Source organism: Sinocyclocheilus grahami, unplaced genomic scaffold (assembly GCF_001515645.1).
Source record: "Sinocyclocheilus grahami isolate Dianchi unplaced genomic scaffold, SAMN03320097.WGS_v1.1 scaffold49.1, whole genome shotgun sequence".
Taxonomy (NCBI): domain Eukaryota; kingdom Metazoa; phylum Chordata; class Actinopteri; order Cypriniformes; family Cyprinidae; genus Sinocyclocheilus; species Sinocyclocheilus grahami.
Genome location: NW_015505228.1, coordinates 1,980,683 through 1,987,238, shown reverse-complemented (window position 1 = coordinate 1,987,238; position 6,556 = coordinate 1,980,683).

The following is a 6,556-nucleotide window of genomic DNA, read 5'->3' as shown; positions in this document are numbered from 1 at the left end:
TTCTTTACTTTACTTTCGCACTCATCACAAGTGTCTTGCTCTAAAAGTCTTGGTCAAATCAATCAAATTATTAGGAGTAGTTCACTTAGGATTTAGCATCACTTGGTATATTTGCTTATTTATATATAAATATTACATACACTACCTTTCAAAAGTTTGCTTTTTAAAAATATTAAGCAGCACAACTGTTTACAACATCGATAATAATAAAAAATGTTTAAGCAGCAAATCATCAGAATGATTTCTGAAGGATCACGAAACACTGAAGACTGGAGTAATGACTGCTGAAAATTCAGCTAATTACATTTTAAAGTGCCCCTAATTATGGGTTATGAAAGGTTCATATTTTGGTTTTGGAGTCCCCAACAACAGGTTGAAATGCATGCAAGGTCAAAAAACACTTTCATTGTCTTATAATATGCATTTATTTTTACCTTACTTGCTCAACGGCTCCCAAACGATTCGCTCAACGATTCTTTTTTCCAAACCCCTCCTTTGTGTGACGCTAATCTGCGGTGATTGGTCTAATTTTGATTTCATCATGAGCCTGTAATGCCTGATAAAGCAGCGTTTGTGAGCTGTGCTGCTTTGTGTACAGCGTTACCGGGGAAACCGCTATTTTACCTCCAAAAGCGGCAACTAGCGGCAAAGATTGAATTTGCATTTTCATTCAGATCAATTTGAAAAGACCAACAAGTGGGCGGACAATATGCTAATGTTTCATATTGACGTCAACATTAAACGGCTTGGGATTCGTTTTAAAAAGACTCGTTTCAATGATTCAGAGTCAACTCTTTCTTTTGAGAGACAATAACATTATAGACGCTTCACTTTCAGATTTAAAGGGGTCATATGATACGATTTCTATTTTTCCTTTTCTTTAGTGTGTTATGTAGCTATTTGTGCATGTATAAGATCTGCAGAGTTACAAAGCTCAAAGTCTCCCACAAAAGGATTTAAAAGAGAATCTAAAATCTAATAGAGGATCTAAAAGAGAAGGCTGATCCAGACCGCCCTTACCAAAAAGTAGTATACTGTTGTAGTATAAGTTGATTTTATTAAGTATACTTAAGTAAAGTTCGAGTATATATTTAAGTATACTTTATGTAGTAAGTATACAAATATCAGTGTACTAGTAGTATACTTGTAAGTGTACTTTTTCAATACTCCTTGGGACTAAATTGGCCCACTTTCTAGTATATAAAAGTATACTTTTAAATATGCTTTAAGTATAACAGTAGTAAACTTTTATCTGAACATACAAAACATCAAAAGAAAGAACAGGGCATCTGCTTGTAAACAAAAATATTTAATTCTAGCTTTCTTTTTTTAAACACTTGAATGTGGGTAAGTTTCATAAATAAAAAATAAATGAATAAACAACATTTTGAACAAGAAGTTGAAAAAAAAACTATGAATTGGATTCAGAATGATATAATCAAAACGTAGATGGAGTCGATCAACACCCCAAAGCTTGACATTCATTATTACCTCTTCATTGGTTGACATTTTATTCCATAACGTTACACAGTTTTGATGCTGTTTTATGTCTGATGATCGTGTTAGATTACATGTGGAAGCATCTGTTGTTTCAGTTTCTTCTTCACTTGTGTTTTGGAAATTTTGTACAGAAGATGTGTACTAGTGCCCCCTACCGGATAACAATGAAAACACCAATTCTAGGAGCAAAAGTATAGCTCAAATATAACTAGACTTTTCTAAGTATAATTCAAATATACTTCAATGTCATTTTAAGTATATTTCTGAGAAGTACATAAAAAGTAGACTACAAGTATACTTTCCTATTTTTTAGTTTAAAAGAAGTGTACTAATAGCACACTTGAATAAACTTATTTTTCGTAAGGGCGGGCTAAAACACCTCATTCAAACATGCCCCCACATGTCTACGTCACGATGTGGAAATATTTGCGTAATGCTGCCCAAATGTGCACGCAGAGAAAGAAGGCGTGGTTTCAGGAACCGCAGTAGTGTTGATGCAGCCATGTCAGGGAGACGGTGTGTGTTTCTGTGGGAAAGCAAAAGCACTTGAATTGGCCTTCTGAAAGTAGATGCAATGAGGAATCATTGGTTAAGATTTATTTACAACAGAACAGCACAACCCAGATGTTCGAATTTGTGCAACGCATTTTATGGACGACAGTTTTGTGAACCTAGGAGAGTAGCCTACAAGGCTGGCTGTGCAAAGGCTATTTCTAAAAAAAATGGGTCAGTTCCGACTTTGCTATGACAGTCTGGCGTAGGGCTGCACGATTAATCGAATGCGATTGTCATGCGCATTTTGATAGTAATGCCGGTTCTGTAATCAGCAGGAAATCATCATCACGTGCTTTCAGATGGAGCAGCATTTACTACAGAGAGCCATAGTTCACTGACAAGTTACGCAAAAAAATCGATTCTGAAATCAAAGAAATCGTTCGCGATAATGACAGCTGTTTGCATAGCTTCTCAGTGAACTACGGCTCTGTGAAGTAAATGCTGCTCCATCTGAAAGCATGTGAAAATACCACATTAAATAACACATTTTTACTCCAAACTCGCTTCATAATGTCAGTCAAGTGTTTGAAATAAATCCTTCTGTGAGATGATGTGGCTTCTTACACAGAATAAGGCACGCACCATATTTCATAGTATTTAAGCAGTGATAAAGGCATTGCATTATAAATATACTTTATTTTAATGAAAATTCTAATAATAAGAACTCAGATAAACCGTATATTGCCGTAGTCGTGTGTTTATTAGTCACGTTGAATCAATTAAAGCAGTTGAATCTTCTGTTTATTCAGCTGCAGCGATAGGCATTTTCTGGGTTTCTTCTGCAAGGCGTCTTTGGAGTTTCAGCGCAAGAGTGCCCTCTGGCCTTTGGATGGAGATTTACTGCTGATCATAGAACCGTGCTTTACTGAAAGATACGCATGACAATCGCAGCTTCTGCCGAATCGCGATCTCGATTCCATTTCGATTTATCGTGCAGCCCTAATCTGGCGCTTATTCTGAATCAGCTACTGCAGTATGTTTTCTTAATAGTTCATTGACTGTTCAAATGCGGAGTTTTGTGCCGTGTAGAGTATCGCGTCGTATGTGTGTGTGTGTGTGTGTGTGTGTGCATGAGAGAAAGATAGTGGAGTCAGATTTCTTAATCACAGCTTGTGTACTGCAAATACATACGCATCATCACTGTGTCTGTCACGCGACTCTGTTACCCTTTCGGGCTTGAACTGATAGTAAAACTAAGGACATTATGTACTGTCTTCACATTTATGTTGAAAGCTGAAGCTCGCGAATGTGGTAAGGGGCGTTACATTTCTGACGCGTGCTTGTGGTGTTCGGCCAATCACAATGCACTGGGTCAGCTGGCCAATCAGAGCAGAATCTGTGCTTGTAGGAAGGAGGGGCTTTGCAGAAAACGACGAGAGAGTCGGGGCATAGAGGACCTACAATAATGTACAGTATTTGAAAAATAATGTGTTTTTTGAACATTAAAGCATGTCAATATATTCTGTTACACCAAATACACAAAATAATGATCTTTAAAATAGCATCATATGACCCCTTTAAAACTTCATTCACTTAGAGCTGTGTTACACACTGCATGAAAGGTAATTTTCAAAAATCCATAGTAGGGGAACTTTTATTAACTGTCAAAATATTTCACAATATTACTTTTTTACTGTATTTTTACTTAAATAAATGAAGCCTTGGTTAGCATAAGAGATTATTTTCATAAACATTAACAAATGAAAACTAAAAATTTTCAAACTGTACTTGCTTTTGTTTTCTGGATAGAAATTAATAGATATGAAGCATACACCTTTCATTAAGAAAGCTAAGTTGAAAAATAATGATTGTTTTTAAAAAGTTCTCCTAAACACTTTCATTGGCTGGACAAACAGATAGCCCCAACCATTTGTGTTCCAAAGAAAAGTCTTATGGGTTTGGAACGACATGAGGGTGAACTATCCCTTTAATCTGTGTATCATTAATTTGTTTTTAATATAAAAAAGAAAAGAAAATAATTTTAAATAAATTTAAATAATACATTTCTCCTTTAAACACATGCAGCATTCAGGGTTAAAACAGGGTTTCCACAAATTCAGTTACTGGAGGAATGTGAACATACCAGAATGTGTGTCCAATGAATTAGTGGAAAAGATCATTAGATCACTGTGTGAAACAGTAGTATGAACCATTGCAGTCCCCTACCAATAAATGTCACCATGCCTTCCTCTTTTCAATCACACTTCCTTTACTGAACCCATCAATAGCAATGAAAACATCATCAGGTCATATATTACCCCAGTGCTTAGACCAGTGAGCACACGGGATCATCACTGTCTCCTTTTCTTGCCTTTCAGTTGCTCTCTCAATCTATTGGCATCTCTATCTTTCATTGCTCCTTTATTTCTTGCCTTCCCTCACTGTTTACTCTCATAGCCTAAAAAGGCTAAAAAATTTCTGACAAAATAGTGAATAGTCAACGTTACCTACACAGATTTTACTTTTGAATTTGTCACTTCTACACACTTTGAAACCTTAACAAAACCTCATCCTAAGTCACATCACACTCTTGCTGTAATTTAAGATCATATGACATGTCCAGAATCCTGCAGCTCTTCTCCCAGCGACCAGCGCTTTGGGTAGAAATGTCAGCTGTCTAGTATGAGCCATACAGATGGATTTTTTTCCACACAGGACCCGTAATTCAATCAGAGGATCAGATCAATAGGCACCATGATCAAAAACGCAACAGGCCAATAACAAACCATTTCTGAGCAGGAGGAGGAGGAGGGAACTTTATTGGCAGCCAGGGAAAAAAGTAAGTGAAATACAATAAGACTCTATATGACATACACTCAAAATCAAAGAAACGTACAGAGAGGAATAGCAGTGAATTTGCTCCTTAAATTATCTTATCATAATACTATCTAAAATAATTTTGTAGGACCTCAGTTCAAAAACAGCATGCTTATGTGTTTGTATTTTTACTCCTGATTGAATATAGAGAGGGGTCATATAATTTAATAATAACAACAATTTTATTTTTGTGTTTTTATTAAAGGGATCACATAATTTAGTATTATTATTAATTAATTAATTTTTTTCCCAAAAATATAAATACGACAGGTTCCATGCTGAACTGTTCTGCACAACCTGCTAGTTTCTAGCATTGGGATCATCGTAAGCATTGGCAGAGCAGGAGGTGCTACACACAGCCAGGAACAGCACAATATTGGACAGTCTTTTTCCAACACAATCTCATGACAATTCATAACTATTTTCATTTTTGCTCATTGGTGGCTAATTTATATGAATTTGTTATTTGTTAAATCTTATTTACACTTTTGTATGATCTGCTTATGCTCCAGTGGTGGTTATGTTTAGGGGCGGGGGTTAGGGGTGGACCTTAATGCTTACTTCTTTTCTATCAAACATGCCCCCACATGTCTACGTCACGATGTGGAAATATTTGCGTAATGCTGCCCAAATGTGCACGCAGAGAAAGAAGGCGTGGTTTCAGGAACCGCAGTAGTGTTGATGCAGCCATGTCAGGGAGACGGTGTGTGTTTCTGTGGGAAAGCAAAAGCACTTGAATTGGCCTTCTGAAAGTAGATGCAATGAGGAATCATTGGTTAAGATTTATTTACAACAGAACAGCACAACCCAGATGTTCGAATTTGTGCAACGCATTTTATGGACGACAGTTTTGTGAACCTAGGAGAGTAGCCTACAAGGCTGGCTGTGCAAAGGCTATTTCTAAAAAAAATGGGTCAGTTCCGACTTTGCTATGACAGTCTGGCGTAGGGCTGCACGATTAATCGAATGCGATTGTCATGCGCATTTTGATAGTAATGCCGGTTCTGTAATCAGCAGGAAATCATCATCACGTGCTTTCAGATGGAGCAGCATTTACTACAGAGAGCCATAGTTCACTGACAAGTTACGCAAAAAAATCGATTCTGAAATCAAAGAAATCGTTCGCGATAATGACAGCTGTTTGCATAGCTTCTCAGTGAACTACGGCTCTGTGAAGTAAATGCTGCTCCATCTGAAAGCATGTGAAAATACCACATTAAATAACACATTTTTACTCCAAACTCGCTTCATAATGTCAGTCAAGTGTTTGAAATAAATCCTTCTGTGAGATGATGTGGCTTCTTACACAGAATAAGGCACGCAACATATTTCATAGTATTTAAGCAGTGATAAAGGCATTGCATTATAAATATACTTTATTTTAATGAAAATTATAATAATAAAAACTCAGATAAACCGTATATTGTCGTAGTCGTGTGTTTATTAGTCACGTTGAATCAATTAAAGCAGTTGAATCTTCTGTTTATTCAGCTGCAGCGATAGGCATTTTCTGGGTTTCTTCTGCAAGGCGTCTTTGGAGTTTCAGCGCAAGAGTGCCCTCTGGCCTTTGGATGGAGATTTACTGCTGATCATAGAACCGTGCTTTACTGAAAGATACGCATGACAATCGCAGCTTCTGTCGAATCGCGATCTCGATTCCATTTCGATTTATCGTGCAGCCCTA